The 21,827-nt window shown below is 39.8% G+C and overlaps 1 protein-coding gene across 4 annotated transcripts in view; it reads right to left on the reverse strand.

Moving 5' to 3' along the window:
- The window catches only part of Spata5 (spermatogenesis associated 5), a 344,203-nt gene that overhangs the window by 304,832 nt on the left and 17,544 nt on the right, over window positions 1-21,827 (reverse strand). The window lies entirely within an intron of this gene.

Consider the following 21,827-nt stretch of genomic DNA (forward strand, 5'->3'; position numbering starts at 1 on the left):
TTCGTGTTCTATAAAACCGAAGAATTTTAGGAACAAACAGGTTATGAGCAGAATATATTTATTGAGAGAAAGAAAGCTCCTGTCCCAAGAGAAGGGGGGGGGGGGGGGGTGCCGAGCGGGTAGTTCCCCCCCACTTCATATATTTTGAAGATTAAAATAAAAGCTCGTTTTCTGAAGATGTAAGAAAATACAGGAACTGGGGAGAGAGCTTGGAGGTGTAAGTATCTGCCTGGCAAGAGCAAGGACCCAGGTTCGATCCCTAGAACCATATGCCATGCCAGCCACTGAAGCCAGGTGTGGTGGCACATGCCTATAATCCTACTGCTGAGGAGGCTGAAATAGGAGGATCACTATGCATAGTGAGACCCTGTACCAAATAGATACAGATAGATAGATACTTAGATACACAGAGATAGAGATAGATAGACAGACAGACAGACAATATAGACATTATCCATGCTAGAAATGAAAAAGTAGATGTCACTAATGTAAGGATAAGAGGATAGTAGCAATATCTTATGCCACATAATTTGGAAACTTAGAAGAATAACAAATTGGGGGGTACCCAGCAAAACTAACAAAAAGACTTACAACTATAATTAAAATCTTTCCTACAGATATTTTCACTGCTAAATGTCACCAAAATTTAAAGACAAATATAATACGAAGTTTACAAAATCTTCCAGAGGGGAAAAAAAAAAACTAATTTTGAACTTGATTCATAGAAAATTAGACCCATCTCTCTCATAAACTTCAGGGGACACAGTCTGAGAAATTATAAAGTTAAAGTTTAAATAAATATTTTACCTGAACTCTAAAAATACATCTGTATATAGGCAAGATTATTGTTTCTTGCTTAAGTCGAGAAACTACAGAACAGGAAAAAAAAGTTTTGCCAGCTCTTCCTTGAAACAAGGACTAACATCTAGAATATGTAGAACTGAAAAACTAATCTGACCCACTGAAATAAGAGACTCAATCAAAATATGAACAGAAATGAATAGTTTTCAGAAGTACAGATAGCCAAAAATACATGAGATGTTCTATATCACCGGCCATTACAAAAATACAAATTAAAATGAAAGTGAGATACCATGTTACTTCAGAAAGAATGACAATCATCAAGAAATTAAATAATAACAAATACTGAAGCAGATGTAGGGAATAAGAAATCCTTCTACATTGTTGGTATAAGTGTAAACTAATAACTTGGATATTGGTTTACACTAATGAACTAATACTTTGGATATTAGTATGATTAATTAATAAAAAGTTAAAAATGAGGCTATCATTCTGAAAGTTAAACTCATCATATTACAATACATGCACACACATGTTTATACCAGTCCAACCTGAAACGGCTAACTCTTGTAAAAAGCCTCTCTGCCCATCAACAAATGAACTGTGGTATTTATACACAGTGGAATATTACTCTAGATAAAGAAGAATAATTGAGAAGTAAATGGATCCATCTTGAGACCATAATGTTAAGTGACAGAGATGAGACACAAGTTTAAAAGAACCCAAATACAAATAAAGAGCACAATAAAAGATGATAGGAAGTAAGGGGATCTTTTTAAAATGGAAAAGAGAACAAAAGATGGATAGGAGCAAAGGAAAGGGAAAAGGGATGCTAAAGAACAGATTGGAAACAGCACTGTTTAAAGATGATGAGGCCTTGTTGAACAATAAAAGAGACCAGTCTTACACACATAAAAGAATGTTTTAAATAAGCATAAACCCAAATATCTTTATAGATATGTGAGAAAATAAAGCTTAGTAGATCATCAGAAGGAAAAACAAACAACACAGAAGATTACTGACTTATAAAAGCTGTAAAAACATAAAAAAGAATCTTACAGACTTCTATCTAACAAGGGCCTTCAGATTATTTCCCATTTCTCTGAAGTACTATGATTCTAGACTCTATATATACACTATCTTAAGAAATGCTATTTTGGGGGCTGGGGATGTGGCTCAGTGATATGGTTCTTGCCTTGTAGGCTCAGGCCCTGGGTTCAATCCCCAGCACCAAAATAAATAAATAAATAAATAAATAAATAAATAAATAAATAAATAAAATGCTGTTCTTAAAAATAATGCACTAGTTGAAGAGCAAAATTTACATGAATTAAATGTTAAATGTACTCTACCAGTCAGCTTTCCCACTGCTACGACAAAATACCTGACACCTGCACTTAAAGTATTAAGTTTATTTTGGCTCATGGTTTTCAAAGAATTCAGCCCATTACTTGTTGGCTCAGAACAACATGGTAGAAGGGCACAGTAGAGAAAAACTGTTCACACCATGGCATCTAGGAAACACAGCAAGAAGGAGCTGGGGACAAGAATACACTTTCAAGATCAAGCCTTCTTAACTAAGCCTCCCCTCCTAACTACATTCACACATAAACTCAATGGATTCACCTAATGATGGGCAGAATACCACCATCATTCAATCACCTTCCACATACAAGCACATGGGGTGGGAGGGAGAGACACATAATTTGGGATCTAAACTATAACATTCCAATCCTGGCTCACAAAAGGCTCAGGTCCATCTCATTACACAAAATGTATTTAGTCCATCTCTAAGAATTGTCAAAGTCTTAATAGTTCCAGCACCGCTGAAAAGTCCAAGTCCAAAATCTCCTCTAGACTGAAGGCAAACTGTTAACTGTGAGCCCTTTGAAAATCAAAAAGAAAAATACTTCAAATATACAATGTCATAGATAAACATTTCTATTCTAAAAGAGAGGAATATGGAGACAGAAACCAATCAAACCAAAACAAGGCGAACCATAACCTAGTAGAGCCAAAATTTTATCTTATAGGTCCATGTTCAGCATGCAGGATTAGTTGAGGTAAGATACGAGCTTCTAAGGGCTTGAGCAATCCCATCCCTAAAGCACTACTAGTTAAAGCCCACATGGACTGGCTTCATTCACTGCCCGAAGTTTTCCCTAGCAAACGTGACACATTCCTGGCATCTCCAAATTCCTGAAGATACAGATGTTTGGCTTTTCTTTGATAGCTTAAAGTATCTCCTCCTCAGAAATACACTGCCTGACCTCCCAGACTTTCCTTTGACATCTGCATGGAAGCCTTCCTAAACCTAAATCAAATAACTTCATCATGCTTGCCTGAAAACACAATACTATTTGGATGATGCCATCAGGGTCTGCCACAAGTTCAAGCAATAGTATGGTTCCTGTAGTGTATTTCTAACTGGTGGTCAACTTACTACACCCAGCTGAACTGAACTAGCGTGGTGCTACATTTTGGAGGGCCACCTGAGGATTGTTGCCAACACCATAAAAGAAAGAACAAAAGAAGCTGCTGGAACACTTCTAGGGATGCTGTTTGGAGAAGCTGTTGGAAGCCGTTGGTTCTCCTGGGCTGCTCTGCTCTGCTGGGTGACCCTGATAAACTCGGCTCTTCTTGTCCAAAAAGGAACTTAGAACCTCATTATCACTGCTGATGGCTACAGTTCATTTTGGGGAAGCTCTGGTCCTCATCTTGAGCATCACTTCCTGGCTCCCAAGGGGAAGATGGTGTACTGCTCAGGCTCATGGAAAAGCTTGTCATGTTGGCTTTCCTGATGGGAACTCAGCTTTTTCATTGCTAGAGGAGCTCAGGACCTTATTGTCACTGAGGATGGCTGTGCTATCTTTGGGGGAGCTCTGGTGCTTACCATGAGTGTTGCTTCCTGATTCCAGTTCAGATCCCTCAGCTTGCTAGCACAGATCCTTCATCCCACTGGTATAGACTTTCCAGCCTCCACCACTAACCTTGGGCCTCCCCAGTGTGTATCTGTGAAATGGGCCTGCATGAGCTCTGGGCCTGTTATGGGCTCTAGGCCTCCATTTGGACTTGTGGAAGGCACTGCTATGAGCTCTAGGTTTTCAGCTGGACTCGTGCAGGTATTAGGATCCAGGCTCTCAGCTGGATTCTTTGGTCTTTAGTGAGTGGACAGATTTCCTGCAATTTTTGTATATGATTCGTGGGTGATTCCTTACAAACTAATAATATGTGTCCTGTAATTATTTTGTTCCCCTTGCAAAAACCCCAAACCATGAGAGCCCCTGAATCATGACTACACTGGCCTCTGAGCGACTGGATGGAAGAGCATGTTGAAACAAATCACAAGAAATCAATTCCCTAGGAATACCTTTGCACCTCTGAGACCGTGATGAGTGGGATCTTGCTGATTCCTGAGAGGCCTTCCAGTCATCTTTCCTATTATCATGATGCAAAGTCCTGGCCTCTTTTTAATATCAACTTTTTCAGCAACCATGGCCTTGTCTGCCCCAACTTTATAGGCACTTCCTTTGTGCCAAAACTAGAAAAAATTTTTATCTGCTTTTTGTTCCCGATTCTCACTGCAGCTCTAACTAGCAGCAGCAAGCAATATTCACACCATAGCCTGCACACAGCCTGTACATCAAGCTGTCTTGAACCTTCCTCCAGTAGATTAGCCTACTGACCTTAATCTCAGTTTCCTGCAGTGCCTCAGGACATAGGCAAAACATATACAAGTTCCTTGCCAAATGCACTGCCTCTAGCCAAATTCCCCATAGTCCCTGCTCTCAACTAAACTGAGCCTGGCTCTTACATTCCTACCAGCATGCTGTTCTAAGCTCCAAACTGGGTCTGGGGACATAGCTTAGAGGTTTAAGTGCCTGCTTGCCAAGCGAAGATCCCCAAGTTCAGTCTCCAGTATGACAAAAGATAAATACATACATACATACATACATACATACATACTGCAACCTGAATCACCCATCGTGTTCTTCTTAGAGCAATCTCAGGCCTCTCGGCTGCTATTTCAAACTTTTCCAAACTCTTCCAAGTAAAACTACATGATCAGGTACAGTTACAGAAATGACCTTACTCCTGGTTCCAATTTCTTTATTAGCTTTCTAACTACTGGACAAAAACACCCAACTCGTTCAACTTACAAGAGGAGATGTATATTTTGGCTCATGGTTTTCAGAGGATTCAATCCACTTTTAGTTGGCTCCAAGGCAGAATGGCAAGGTGAAAGGACATGATAAAGAACATTGCTAACATGATGGCGAACAGAAAGAGAAGCAAGAAGTGAGGAGCTAGGGATAAGAATACACAGTTTCAGGTCACAGCCTCAGTCATGAACCTCCGCCAACCTGGGCCCACCTCCCAACAGCACATTCAGTCACAAATTCATCAACAGATTAATCCACCAATGAGCATAGCGCCCCCATGATCCACTGACCTTCCAGACATGGACCTTTGAAAGATATTTTAGATATAAATCCTAACATGCATTATCAGAGGTTGCAACAATTAAAGATCACAGTAGCTATTATGGTAATGCAACCAATCTTGTGGGTCTAGTTCTGCCACTAACCCAAGTGTGACATTAAATACAACTTAGCCCCTTGGAACATAGTTATCTCATTTACTAAATAACTCAAACATGTTGCTTTGGGCCAGCCAGATAGTTCAGTGGATTAAAGTGCTTGCTCAGGCAGACACAGGCACTGGGATTCAATCCCCAGCGTGCCATGCCAGCCCTGCCCCCAGGGCGTGCTAGGATGGCAATTGAGACTGGGCGTGGTGGCACACATCTATAAGCCCAGTGTTTGGGGGGCTGAAAACAGGAGGATCACTAAGAGTCTGATCTGTGTAAAGAGTCTCTGTAGACCCTGTACTAAATACATTAAAAAATAATGAGTAAGAAAACAATATGCAATGTATTATTGAAACTGTCCTACTAATTTGATTTGAAACTGTCTCATTGCTATTTCTCAATAAAATTATGGGAAAAAAGTAAAAAAATAAAATTAAATTAAGATAAATATATTAAAAAAATTCTTTAGGGGCTGGGGAGAGAGTTCAGTAGGATAAGCGCTTGCCTGGCAAGTGCAAGAGCCTGAGTTCAATCCCCAGTTCCACCAAAAAGAAAAAAAAAAAATTCTTTAATTTAAATAACTATTTAAATTCTTGGCCATGAATCACTACTAATAAAGCCCTGCTGGGATTTACTCAACAGATTAAAATTTTAAAATACATATATTTGGATTAAGGAACAGATAGGAAACACACACATTATCAATGAAAAAATCTTAGAGCAAGCCTATATTATTTCCTCAGTAAGTTTAATGTTAATTTTTTAAAATATAAGCAATATAAGAGCAATACTTGTATTTGTAAGAAATGTAACTCTGAAAACAAAAAACAGGTATGGCTAATCAAGCAATGTCACTGTATTTTCATTATTTTATTTTTCAGTGTTTTCTAGTTTTCAGAATGGAAAACAATACACAATCATGGTTAAAAAGGCAAAATACCTCAGGCAAGCCTAATGTCAACACATTCTTTCCAGTGTATGACTTATTCCTCCTCAAGCTCCACATTAATAACTAGATATAAGAACTTCTAGACAAGAGTAATTATTCTGAACTTGCATTCTTCAAACCCATTTGAACCAGGCACAATCAACAGATATGTCTTACTTACTATTCTTGTTGCTCATACAAAATACCTGACACTCAAAATTAAGCTCAGTTTGTAGAAGTTTCAGTCCATAATTAGTTGGTTCTGCAGTAAAGTGGCATGGCAAAAGATCAATTGTTCATGGTAGTAGAAGATACCAAGAGCAACAGAAGAAAGAGAGAAAGCACCTTTCCTCCCTTATATTGTATGCAGGCTACCCACCCTAGGGCAGGTTTACCCCTCACACCACCAACTCGAGCACTAGCCCATAAATCAATCACAACCTCTAGATTCAGCTGACTTCAAAAGCTGCCCCCATGAGCAAAGCTTTGGGAGGATATTCACATAAACTATAACAGATTATCTTGCCACACCCACACAATTCCACCATTTTATACTCAATGATTACTAAATGTTATTTCTGAGATGGTAATGAAATCTCTTCATTAGAAACCACTGAATAATGAATTTAAACTGATCAGAGGAATAAATTAATTTAAAAACTAACTTACAGCATGGGTACCTACATATAACCTTTGAATTGAAAAGTCAAACATAAGATTTCCTAACAACATATTTACTCATGCATATGAAGACTGAAGGAAAGTATAACAAAAGGGACTGGGGAGATAGCTCGGTGGTCTAAGCACCTGCCTGCAAGCACAAGGACCTGGTACTACATGCCCTGCAGGCCCTGGAACCTGGAAGCACCATGTGGGCCACTGAAACTGGGCATGGTGGTGCATGCCTGTAATCCTAGCACTGCAAAGGCTGAAACAGGAGGATCACTATGAACCCGTGCTGCGTAGCAAGACCCTGCACCAAAAAAATATGTTTAAAAAAGGGTAACAAAAATCTAAGTGTCCCTTTTAAAATGTACTTTCCTCAAAGTATCACAAATTTAGTAAAAGGGTTTTATATTCCCTCAACTCTATGTTAAGTACAAACAAGATGATAAAGCTGATATATAACTGCTGGAGCTGCATTTTGTTTTCATTTTTTTTAATTTTAGGGAAGGGCCTACAGGGTGTTCAGGGTCTCACTACTAGATAGGACTCACAGTGATCCGCCTGTATACAGCCTCCCAAATGCTGGTATTACAGGGGCACACCACCATGCCCAGTCTCAATCACTGTCTCAGCGTGCAATGGGGGCAGGACCAAGGAACCCCTGGCCCCTTCGTAGGCACTTTAATCTTCTGAGCTATTTGGCCGGCTATTAGAGCTGCATTTCTACTAACAGAAATGAAATCTAACAAAGTATCTTCAGAGTACTATGAGTCTCACTTTGTATTACAAATTATTGTTATAATTTAGTCTCCAGAAGCCACCCCATGATTGCATGAGGCTTTGAGGCAGGGCAGGACACCCATACACAAATCATAACAGCTACAAATTCTAAGTCCTGTAACTAAAGCAATGTAGAAAATAAAAAGTGAAGGGAGGTGGAAAAAGAGTTGTTAGGAAGAAATTGCAGTGGTACTTAGGCTCACAAACCTAATTCCATGATTCTGGTTGGAAACTGAAGTGAATGAGAATCAAATGAAATTTCCCCATAAGGTTAACATTAAACCTAACCACTAAATTTCATACAGTTCTTGTCCAACTTGGTTTGTGACCAGAATTATGGAAAATTATTAAGCTCCTGAACTGTGGTACCATTATATTTCAAGAGTCCACACAAGAGTTGATGGTGGCTTGAACTGCAGTTGTACCAATGCAAGTAGTTTAAGAAAAAAAATTTTGTTTTAGTTTTTCAAAGGTCAAATTATAAACAGGAGCATTTGATAGGCAAACAAGAATAATTCATAGGAATAACTTTTAGATTGGCTGTTTTTATTTATGTGATTAATTAATTAGAAAAAAAAATCCTCCCCCCAGTGTGCCCTACCAGCCCCGCCCCTGGGGCACACTGAGACAGCAATAGTCCTACATAGTGAGACCCTGTAGACCCTGTACTAAAACACACAGAAAAATCTTCCTCAAGTTCTATACTATTATGGTCTTAGCAAAACAACTCAGAAAATTTTCCACTAGCAAAGTAAATGGTGTATGTCAGTTAAAGAGTTTAAACAGGATCAAAACTACCTATTTTTCTGAAACTAACCATCTAACTCCAGTCATTTCAAATTAGTATAAAAGAAATGTTAAAATACCCACATTGCTGACCAAAAATTAAAAAGAAACTCTTATCTCTTATGTAATATCCATAATATTTATGCAATATCACAAACACAACATTCATCACTCTTTCAGAACTACAAAATGGGAAAAAATTCATCCTCTTATAGTATGCTGCATAATTACTGCTTATTTTTCCAGTCACAATATATGGTCCCTTATAAAATACATTTAGAATGGCAATTGTGACAAATACATTTATTTAATTTGCATTTCTATTTATCTTGTTGTACTGCAGACCTACAAAGAACCCATATGTGTGATGAGTCTGGTGGGAATGAAGGAAACTAATCTGCCTATGTGACATAACAGTTCCCAAGCTGAGCAAGACAATCTGTCAGGAGGTTTACCCCCACCCCAAAAAAACCAGCCACGTCTATTTTTAGTCTTTTTTTTTTAAATTTATGTGTGTATGTGTGTGTGTGTGTGTGTGTGTGTGTGTGTGTGTGGCGCCAGCTCAGCCCACCAGGGGGTGGGGCTGGCTGGCATGTGGTGCTGTCCTTTGCTAAGCTTGTTCTAAGCAGGGTGCTTTAGACCACTGAGCCATCTCACCAACCCTCTATTTTTAATCTTAAGGTTATTATTTTTCAGTCTTTTTATTTTATTATATTTTTGTGGTTGAATTTTTTTTTTCTCCGAATGCCTTCAGGGCAGGTTTGGCTGGCTTGAGTTGTGGGGATTGAACCACAGCCACCTGAGCCTGACTGCTTTGTTGAAGCAGCCACTTAAAAGAACTGAGCTAAGGGGCAGGCCCCCCTGAATTGTTTTCTAGGGGAGGTTCATTTTTTGTTTTTGGTGCGGAGGACCAAACCCAGGACTCCCAGCTTGCTAGGCAAGCATTCTATCACTGAGCCAATCCCCCAGTCCCTTACAGTTATTACTGATGAGTAAAACTTTTTACTGTTCCACATTCAACAAAAATCAAAACTCTAGCTATGTAGAAGACTCTTTCAGATTTCCCATAACACTTACGATGGGATAATCAAGAATACTTCATAAAATTTATCTATTTTTAGTCTAAACATTCTTATTGATAAGAAAGACCTTATACTGACCAAGATTCAACCAAACTCACTAACCCAGGTAAGCAGAGGATTCCGTCAGATTCTCCTAATATGTCTTACAATGGGATCAAAAATACTTCATAAAATATAGGGATAACTGCTTTAAGACACTGATTTTTTTTTTTTTTTTTTTTTTTGCCTTTCCCCCTCAGCCTGCCCTGAGGGCAGGGCTGGCCCAGCATGTGGTGCCAGGACCAAACTCCTGTCCCCTGCAGCTGCCTTAGCTTGCCTAAGCAGGTACTTTAGACCACTGAGCTGTCTCGCCAGCCCAGACACTGAATTTTTACACAACAATAATTTAATATGAACTTAGAAAACAACATCATCAGAATTCAAAAAAATAGGGAACGTTAGGGAATCTTTCATAACAGTTTGTCTTGGGTATATAATAGATGCTCCATAAATTCCTATTAAGATAATCTTACGAGGGTAATAGAACTAACAAACTATAAATATCTTAGGTCTGGACATGACTGATAAAATTTTCCATTTCAAAAAAAAAGTTAAATTCAGTATTGTTACTAGACCAATTTAAGTATTATAATGACAAAATCATTTAAGAGTTTTACTCCTGCTGTGGTGCTATCTTATCAAGGCCCAAGTATTTGGTATGAACATGTTGAAATGATGTATAATCAACAAGGATGCTAAAGATAAATTCTTACAGATGTGAAGCAAATACTTCCTCTCTCTATAAACAAAATGACTGAGTCTACTTCTTGAAGAAATCAAGCTCTATTTATATTCACTCTCTTGAAATGGCACAGGCAGCCTTAGAAGGGTAAGTTTATAATAAATCCCTATATTTGGAAAACATTGTTGCTAAGCATCTTCTAACATTCAACAGAGTTTATACAATTCGTGTCACTGCTACATAATTAACATTTCACGTTCTCCAAGAAAGTCCAGTGTGCTTATCTATGTTGTTAATTTAAACATTATAAATTTTGAGGGAATTAATAAAAGGCTATGCAACTAATTAATTAGAAAAGCCTAACCCGAGAAGAAATACAAACATAGACATTAAATGTCAAGATGTGCTAGAGTTTAGCTTGTAAACAGCTTGTCCACTTGAGATAAAACATCTCAGAATACATCCTCTTTGCTTAAAAAGGTGAGCTGCAAAACATAAAGTCTTGGAATAAATCATGGCATATCAAACCACCCTTTTGGCTCAAAAGTTAATTATAAAGGAAACATTATTTGAAAATAAGTTTCACACCCAAACACCAACAGTAAACATTTATCTAATCATACAACAGGAGATTCAATCACGAAAGCAACATTTATCAAAAAATTTTTTTCAACTTTCATATTCATTATGGGAGCAAAGTTAAAAAAAATATAGAAAATATGTAAAAATACGTCAGTAAGAGATTAGAACGCTCAAGCACACTAAAGACAATGCAGTTTCATTCCAGAAATTAGAGAACAGATTGAAAAAGCATGAACAATCTACACACATATTAAAGTTATCTCACTAACAATAACCATTTAATTACATAAACAATCAAAGAAACCATTTTTGTATATTTTATGAAATTCTGAATTATTTCCATTCATGTGATTATCTGGTGTCTGCACACAACTTTTGTAAGGGTGGAGCTTCCTCCACTTGATGACTGATCAGGAAAAAGAAAACTACCAGAAAGACAACATACAAAAATCACAAATCCACAAATCATAAGCAACAAAGTATTCTAACAAAAATTCATCTGTATTTTTATTTGTATTCACTGTTAACTCTTAAATGTTTCCTTACTTGTGGCTTTTCTTTCAGATTATTCCCCATTTTCAAGTTGTCTTCAGATTATTACTTTCCTGTAAAACATCCTCAGAAATTCATGTTCCCCTTGAATAGGTGAGTTATGTGACATAGTTAGAAATAGTACAATGCTATCACATAAAAACTCTGAGAAAAAATTCAAGATTATCAGAAGTAAAGAATTATATTATCTACATCTAATCCTATTATTTAAATCAGTTCCAAGGGCTGACCAAATAGCTCAGTGGATTAGGGGTTCGATCCCTAGGCCTGCCAAGTCAGCCCTGACCCTGGTGCACGCTGAGCCAGCAATTGAGACTGGGCAAGGTGGCATGTGCCTGTAATCCCAGCTCTTGGGAGATGGATCGCTATGAGTCCAATCTAGTAGTGAGACCCTGAACACCCTATAGACCCTTCCCTAAAATACAAAGAAAATAAAAAATAAATGAGTTCCAGAAAATCTTCAAAAATTGAGTAGTTAAACCGGGCATGGTGGTACACACCTACAATCCCAGTGCTCTGGGACACTGAGGCTGGATTTCAAGTTTAGGATCAGCCTGGGCAACGTCATGACTCAACAAGAGTCTGTCTCAAAGTTGCAGATGTAGCTCAGTACAAATACTCAGGAATCAGTCTTCAATATCCACAACCCCGCCTCCCCTCCCCCAGCTGATTACTCTAGATGACTCATTCTCAAAGTGTAGTCTCTGGAGCCACAGCACTGGTATCACCTGTAAGCTTGTTACAAGAAATGCAAATTGTCGGGCCCTCCTAGAACTACGGTATTAGTGGAATAGAACCCTGATCTACATTTCAATAAACTCTACAAGCCATTTTTACACATTTAAGTTACAGAACCATTCACATAAATCAATGACTAAAATTCCTGCTCACAAGCAAATAAAAGATTGGCTACTGCAAATCATCTGGGAAACATAAATCCTGATTTCATTTCCCCGTCTGCCTAACTACATGAAATGTAAGATGGAAATGTCTAAGATGAATGTGTGTGTATGTACACATGTGTGTAGCTTCCCAGGTAAACACAATATACAATGACTCTTAGGAATCAATGTGCTGATGTCAGGGCCAGGCCAGTGTCATGAGCCCTACCAGGATCTTGTAGAGATTCTCAAACCTACTGAGGACAGAGTTAGCTGTCTAGCTAAGCAAGTTCTACAGCTAATTCTGATACACAATAAAGTCTAAGAATCTACTCACAGTCATTGGTCCTGAATTAAGAATATATGAAATAAATCTTGCTTATGGATAAGAATAAGTAACAGATTTAATTTACATAATCAGAAACATATCTCCTGGTGAAGGATTCTATTACTGTCCAACTCACAGATCTGATCTAGGTCCCTTAACTATCCACACATGTCACTGGGCATTCACAAGCATTCTAGTAAATACAACACACAAACAATGAAAATGGTTCCTGAATAGCATTTGTTTTAAACAAAATGTAGTTCAAGTCTACAAGCAGAACTAAAGCTGAGAAATCTGTCAGTGGGAAAGCAGAAATAAGACTGGAAATGTTTAGGAAAATAATAATTATTTAAGGCAGTCTTACTGGCCTACATTTCTAGAGTAACATAGCACATACCATGTGTAACATTTCCTGCTATCTACAAAAGTAACAATAATCATTCAGTATTATTTCCTTAACAAATTTCAAACGGCAATAAAGGGGAAAAAAGATAACTCTCACCAAATGTTTAACCCCCAAGCCAACTCAACTCAGAAGCTAATAAACTCTTTTCACCTCCAATAAGGGAGTATGTGAGTAATATTCTCTTAGACTTCACACATATTTCTCAGATTACCCTTGTTCAGCTGATCAAATTCTTACTGAGTACCTACTATGCACCAGAAGTGGTTAATACTGCCTCCAAAAATTATATCATAATTTTTTTAAAAATGTTTCTAATTTTGTGTTCAATTCTAAAGTCACTGTAACTGTGACTGTTCCCACTTGCTTAAGGAAGATTAACATGTTACAAAATTAAGTTCAAACTTGCACAGTAGTTTTTCTCTTAATGTATCAGTTATTTACTTTGGTTCTTAATAAGAAATTTAGAACACTAATTTATGAGGATAAATTTCATTTGTCAGAGCAAAAAACATATCACAGGTAGCCCCAGGGCTGAGGAACAGCTTTGATTTTTGCGAAAATCTGTGAGCCCCACTTTCTGATCCACCTTGCTCTGCTCTGAAATCTGATCTCTCTCTTTCTCGGTGTCAAAGATCTCACCCCCCTGGTGTCTGGGTTTACGCAGTTTCTTCTTCTTCAAGTAAGCATCAGTGAGGTGTTGGGGGATTTTCAGTTTGCTGATATCAATTTTTGAAGAGGTGGAAATGACAAATTTCTGGTGTGTTCTTCATAAAGGAACAGGATTAAGGCTAAGAGGCCCAGTCACAAGTAACACACCACTAGCCAACTGCTTCAGGAAGACCACTCTCTTGCCTCTGTGATGCCCGGTGTGGATGATCAAGATGGTGCCGGGAGCGATGCTGGCTCCAAGTTTCCACACATGCTGACTGAAAGGTTTCTTGCTGTGGCTCAAGAGCTCTCAGGGTACATCTTCAGTCGAGTAGTATCTAGGCATTTTTCAAAGCTTAACCACCTGGGTACCTCCACGCTTGTCCCCACCGGACTGATTTTGTGATCGTAGCAAGAACTTTCTCCTTTTTCTTCTCAGCCTTTGATTTAGCAGTTGTGTACATTCTCTTGTACAAAGGCTTTCTGGAATACAGAGCAGATCGGGAGTATCTACCAATTCCTCTAACCAGGACAGGATTTCGGCTGCAGGGGGGCTGCCTCTTCTTGGATTTTTTTGCCTTCTTCACCTTACCCTTCTTCACCAGTACCACTGGCAGAAGCCTTCTTGGCTTCATGTTTCTTCTCTTCCGTGTCTGGCTTCTGTTTTTTCACCCGCCATCTTGCAAGATGGAAAAGAGAACTAAATTTCCGACTTCCGATACTAGGTAGTTATTTTAAAAGACTAGTAAATGCCTATAATCCCAGCACTTTGTGTCTGAAGCAGGAAGACTGAAACTTCAAAACCAGCCTGAACAACAATCTCAGCAAGATCCTGTCTTTAAAAATATAATAATTGTTAAAGGAACTGTGGAGAGGGGATTGTGGCTTCAAAACTCAGGTCACCTAAGGACACATAAGGACGTGAACCCCTGCTGTCTAGCACAGGCACACAGTGGGACAAATTTATTTAATCATGTCTTAGCTCTTGATAACCACACATGTGAACATAAAAAAAAGTAAACAGGTGATGCTGGCATATAAAAGAAATAAACAACATAGACGCAGCAGATCTTTGCATCTGCTGCCTGCCTTTTGAACTGCTATCTGTCCTATGTACATTCTTTTCCCTGGGGATCTCCACTTGAAAAAATACTGCACTGAGCCCCCAGCTTTGACAACTGGCATAGTGGGCAGGAGGAGGAGCGTGCCCACTCCCTGGTGGCTATAGAAACACCACCAATTGGAGAGGAAGAGCCCCCCCAAGGGAAGTGCTGACACGCATGACACTCCTCCCCCACTTTCCCCAGCCTTGGTTATCTATACTCACTTTTTTAAAGGCCTAGAAGGCCCTGGAAGACTAGAAAGTGATCCATCTAGAACCTGGGTATGTTCTGAAAGCTTTAGAAGGAAGAGACATACATTATCTCTCCCTCCCACTGTAAGCAGACAGGAAGGATGGCTTGGTTTTCTTTACCCTTTTTCCCACATGGGACAACAGCATCTAGCTGTTGGGTTAAAGGAACCGTGGAACAGCAGCTGGCTGCCATGGAGATCATGCTACAAGCTTTGGGAAGCACTGCCTCCTTCCGCAGTATAAGTCTTCAGGAGAGTACTTTGGGATGGAGCCTCTAGCCCCGCGAGTTTCAGGAGCAACAGCAGACATCAGCTGGAGGGGTGGTTCACCAATTTGGCCATGAATCACCTGAAGCCCCTAAACAAGCAGGACCAGCAAAACTCACAAGAGGGCCGGCCAGACAGCTCAGCGGATTAAAGCACCTGCTTAGGCAGACACAGGGACCGGGATTCGATTCCCCCGCTCCATGCCAGCCCCGCCCCCAGGGCATAATGAGCCGGCAATTGAGCATGGTGGTACACACCTGTAATCCCACCCCTTGAGAGGCTGAAAACAGGAGGATCACTACGAGTCTGACCTGTGTAGAGAGCCCTGTAAACCCTGTGCTAAACACATTAAAGAAAAAAAAACCCTCACAAGAAAAGTACAACCAACCACAGCCTCTTCCTCTAGGTCTGCAGCTCCTAGAAGACAATGGCAACCAGCCCAGACCCAGCTGCCCTGAGCCAAAAGGCAAAGGCAAACGCCTAGAAGACAATCCTGACAGCTCCAGGGCTGTGGAAGTGGTCGGAGACAAAAAAAACTGGAGATGCAGGGGATTAGTTCCCCAGAGTGTAGACAAGCAGAAGCAGATTCAGAAAGAACAGGCCTCCTACTGGCACAAGCAAGGGGCCTCACACTATTAAGCCCTGCTACTACTGCCCTTCAAACAAGGCACATCCCACAGAGGAGTCACCTCTGTGAAGCCTAACCCATCCCCACCAACCCTCTGCAAGGGCGAGACTCCCACATACCCATCCTCCATCTGAAAAGCTACGACCAACCCATGCCCTACTGGGCAGTGGAATAGAAAGTGGAATGCAAGGAGGCATGGGAGAACCTCCAGACACAAAACACAACCAAGAGATGGAGAGCACCTTCCTCCCTCCTGGACGAGGAACAACAAAAAAGCGAGCCTGGCCCAAGTAAAAGTCATGCTACAAAAACAGTTGTACCAGGCTGGCTCACCCAATAAGGGTCCCAGGAAGGACATACACACAAGGAGATGGACAACTGGACACACTAGAAACAGGAGCTGTCTGGATGTTATGGGCTATACAGGAGGCCAGCCTGGGACTAAGTGCTGGCCTATAGCTAGATGAAAAGTGGGCTGAACCAGTGCTGGAAAAACAGACACTGCTACAAGCACTGCTGCAGGATCATGTGCTCCACAAGAAAACCTAACCCAGCAAGACACAGTGCAACCAAACCAAGGCACACTGTATCACTTTTATTATGTTGATACTATTATGTTAAACTCAGATTATCTTTCAGATTTAAAAGCTACCACACACACTGGCCTGGGAGTGGGACATAAGCAAAGGTAAGGTCCAGGGACCTAACCTGTCAGTCAAATTCTTGGGTGTTTTTGGGTCAGGTAAAGCAAAAGTAATTCCCAATGCCATAATTAGTAAGATCCAGGCATACCCGAGACCCATAACAATATACCAGTTATAGGCATATATGCAATTGCTAGGTTTCTGGTGGATGTTCATAATGCATCTAGCTAACCTGCTGCGCCCCTTATACCAGATGACCAGAAAGGACTGGACAGACAGAGGAAGCTGCTTTTTATAACTTAAAGAGGTCAATCACATGGTTACAAGCGCTCTGGGTAGTTGACCCTTCCCTAGCATTTACCCTAACTAAAAGTGTAGAAGATGACGGATTTGGCTGGGCACTATAACAAAAACATGGAAAACAAAAATATTCAATGGGATCTTGGTCATTATGGAAAAAAGCAAAAGCCAGTATTACCTGATTAAAAAACAGCTGACATCAGTATATGCCACTTTATATGCCTGTGAGATCACAGGAAAAAGACAGTAAAATTATTCTAAAGAGGGTTGGGTCTGTACTTGGTCATCCCATCAAGCATGCAGTGGCCCAGGTCCCTATCCCCATGCACTGGAGAATGTATTTACAACAACAGGCCTCATTTTCAGCTACCCTGTTAGCCAAATTGGAAAGTTTTGGGACCCATGACACACACAACACAAAGAACAATACAAATTGATATGATACCTGGCTCCTAAACAGAGAGGGGGAAAAAAAAAAGGGACCACCTACTGACACCTGATATACTGATGGCTTTAAATGTAGCACAGTCTCACAATGGTCAGCAGTTGCTGTCCAGCCTAGTACAAAAATCATTATTTCGAAACCAAAACACAGGTCAAACCAACTGACAAGAGCTATGGACAATGTAACTACTTGTAATACATAAAGTAGGTCCTCTACATGTCTATATGAACAGCTAAACCATATTTGATATTGTGGTTGATATTGTGGTTACAGCTTAGGCTGTGCAGGACTGACAAGTAACACACTGATCCTTATGTGGTGCTGACTTATCAGATGCCTTGACAAGGGTAGCCTCTCTCTGAGGGCTACTTTCTGCTGTGGTGTCTTGGTTCTGCAAAGAACTGGGACACATAAGACCCCATATCATATAAGCTTTAACACAGTGGCGGCCACTGGATTTTTTAACTCTTGCTGAGCCAAAAGCTACGATAAAGACATGACCCCAGTGCATCCATTTGGTCCGCTGGAAAAGGAAGGTGCTCACACAGCTTAACCATACCACAAGCACCCTGCCTGCTATAACACTGACAAATCCCCTACCTCTTTCACAGAAATAGATATGCTTTGACTGCTAGAAATATAGCCACAGATACAGGCTTTGCCTACCCTGTTCCCTCTGTTGACAAGGCCCATCCCATCAAGATATTACAAAGGTTAAGAGCTACACATAGGTTGCCACTAGAAATAACATCTGACCAGAAAACCTATTTCATAGGAGCACAGGCACAACAATGGGCCAGAGTTAATGGTGTCAGATGACACCTACACGCACCCTTATCAGCCTGCAGGCCATTGGCATGACTGAAAGCTACAAAAAGATCCTCAAAGACAAACTGGTCTATTTGGTACTCAAGTACTGGTGTGGATCTTGCCTCAGGTGATACGATTGCTCAATAACTAGCCCCCAACTTAAGTCTATGTATCTGCCCCACAAGACACTAAGATAATACAAGGGGCCTTAATACTCCTTGCATTAAAACTACTATGTCCAAGAGGCTGTTATCAATAAAACTAACATTAGCCCACAGGTCCCCTGATGGGAAACTGGGTTTTCCTCTTAAGAGCCCTGGGAGGAAAACTAAAACATGCTATAGAAATACAACCCTGAACTTCAACACAGTCCTTAAAGGCCTCAATATGCTCTCCATCTAATGCCAAGCCATCGTTCTAAAAGAGATGGCTACCTGGCCCATGGGAGGTGGGGTTATCCCTGACTCCCTTACCCATGATAACAATGAAAACCCAGGTGTGGTGAGATGATTCCAGCCACAATCCTATCATGACCTGCATTCTCATGGAAGGGCAGGATCTCTCTAAAATGGTTTTGCTTTCTGCCCTGTCCTTCCCACTAGAATAAGTCATGTTAACAGCACTACCTTCTGGATACACATTTGTCTATATACACTAACAATCCCATTGTTGGGTGTGTACTGAACTCCTCACCAACACAACTGACTGGCCTTCCATAAAAAATTGCACTGGAGTCCCTGCTCAATTGGACTGACTGTCAACAACAAAACCAGACTGCTAGGCCTAGGATCAGGTACACCAAGCCACTGAAATGCTGATCCAAACACACCCACTCCACAAAAACTGAGACCAGTCACGTACAACAGCTGGGGAAGATGAAGAAAACTCCACTAACATTGCTAGATGCAGCACTGCTTTATATTCAACGAGTAAATTGCACTGGTAGGAATCCAAACCTTTCAGGTTAATGCCTCTGCTCAACATATGCCCCAGGCCCTAAATGTTATACAACAGGTTTTGATATTACTCATGTTCATAATGTCTCAAAAATGGTGGTTTTGCAAAATCCCAAGTTGATTTGCTGACTACAACACAAGGAGACACTTGTGCCCTCTTACCATAAAATGCTGTATTTTCATCCTTGAGCACCAGACACAAGTACTTAAAACCTCACAAAATATAGATGTGGAAGAGTCTGCCATACAAGTTTTACAAGATGATAAAATCCTCAAGATTCACCTGGTGTAGGCAGCCATAAACCATGCTGTGGTGACAATGGAGCTGGCAGTGTACTGCTGTTCCCTTGAGTATTGTTGTAGTCTCATACACTGGGGTCAGCTCTCTGGACTGCTCACAAAAAAACATTCTCCCAAACTCTGAGGGGGTGAGATGTGGCAGATGCTGTGGCTTCAAAATTCAGGTCATCTGAGTTTTTGTCTGGCACAGACACAGAGGGGGACAAACTTATATAACCATGACTTGACATTTGATAACCACACAAGCACATATACAAAAATACAAATAGGTAATAACATATATAAGAAATAAACAATACAGACACAGCTGCTCTTTGCTGCTGCCTCCCTGCCTTTTAAAACCAATGTCTGCCCAACGTACATTCTTTTTCCTGCAGATCTCACCCACAAAAATACCGTGTCGGGCCCCAGCTGTCACGGGAGAATTGGCTCTGTGTAAAAGCCCTGGGTTCAAGTCCCAGTAAAATACACCAAGACTGATAGGTACCCTAAATACCCCTAAATAACTCCTCTAAACGTAGGTGGATACAGCGCTAAATGTTAAACTGAAAAGTAGGAGAAAAGCTCAATACACCACATGAATGATTTTTTTTCTTCCTAAGCTCAATATACACAAACCACAGGAATGAGGATTTTACTGCATATTTAGTAAATGGAATACACTTATGCATATTCTACAGTACCTGTTTTAGTTTTCCAAGTCATGGTTTTAGTCAAATTTTAATTAGGTCAAATTCATATCCAAGTCAAAAATTATGAAAATAAGGACTGCCAAGATAGCTCAGCAGACTAAGTGCCTGTTTAGGCAAACGCAGTGACCCAAGTTCGATCTCCAGCACTATATGCCATGTGGGTCCCACCCCCAGTAGCACTGAGCCAGCCACAGTGACTGGGCATGGTGGCATGTGCCTGTAATCCCAGCACTAGGGAGGCTGAAAAGTGGAGGATCACTATGAGTCCAAGCTTCATAGTGAAACCCTGTATAAATTGAAGGAAAAAAAAAAAAAAAAAAAAATTACAGAAACATTGCAATGGAAACAATGCAGTGAAATTCACAATCAGTATTAGTCTGCCTCATAACATACTTTCTAAGAATTCTATAGAAGTCCCAACTAACTACATATGTCCATCAGGAAAGTAGAAAAGGAGAAACAAGAAAGGCCAAAAGTCCTCAAGGCCAAATCAGGCTTGGTAAATACCTGGGGCACTGCTTGAGATCTCTTCCATTTCTCTTTTCTAATGTAGTTATTAGAAAAAAGGTTATTATATTTCCATATTTTCCAAATTATTATAGAACTACTATACTTTCATCAGACTATTTCTGGAGAACAAGAATCCCAGAGCCTTCTACAGTATATCAAAACGCAGAAGAAAAAAAAAAAGAAGTCTCATTAAGGATGTTTAAAATTGAATCTTTGCCTAGATGCCACATGTAAGCCCAAAATCAATACTCATACAGTAATCCAGACTCTACCACCTAATAAAACAAATGAAGCAAAGTTACTCACTGCTACATCTGCTTCCTGTATCCCAGGAAATTCACTTCTCTACCCAAGTCCACCACTCCCCATGAAGCCAGAAGCTATGCAGAAACTAGAGAAAAAAGAACTTAATTCTAGAGCATAACATACATAAAAAGTTTATTTTTGCCTAGGTAGTCAACATAACCTAGAATTTTCCCTCCCAACTATTACTCCTCCAACCTGGAAATTGTGCTCAATCAAAGAGAATGAAAACAGTACAACTCACTTTTTTTCCCACTGAGGGTAAAGTATTTAAAAGTTCTTAAATCAATACACATATCAAATAAGATATAAAGGACGAAAAAACTAAAATACTAATGAAAAAAGGAAAAATGAACAGCTTCTTAAATTAGCTAATTACTAAGCAATAGTTTGGAGATCAAAGTTAATGTAGTTCTGAACTAAAGCTCTAAACCAAATTTCCAGTTCAGTATTCCCATTTCTTCATTATTAAAAGGGTTAAAACATAGCTCAGTGGCATAAGTACCTGCCTGGGGCATGTGCAAGGTCCTGAGTTCAATCCCCAGTATGCCCCCCCCCCAAAAAAAATATATATACACACATATATATATGATGGGTCACAAACTGTAATAGAATGTCAGAAATGGAAAAAAAGGCTCCAAATTACAACAGCTCCTAAAATATCTGCCCATATAGAGAGAAAAGAATAAACTTAAGGAACATGATACTACTGGCAAAGTAAAGAAGTATTGAGCCTTTAAAGATTACTACAAAATAAACATAGCTTTTCAGGACAAAAGAAACTATCAAATTTTCCCAATAAATTATGATTTGCTGTACCAAATACTTCATGAACTTAAAAATATTGCTCAGGTTTTAATAGATTTT

This window comes from Octodon degus, unplaced genomic scaffold, assembly GCF_000260255.1.
Source record: "Octodon degus isolate 3935 unplaced genomic scaffold, OctDeg1.0 scaffold00256, whole genome shotgun sequence".
NCBI classification, from domain to species: Eukaryota; Metazoa; Chordata; class Mammalia; order Rodentia; family Octodontidae; genus Octodon; species Octodon degus.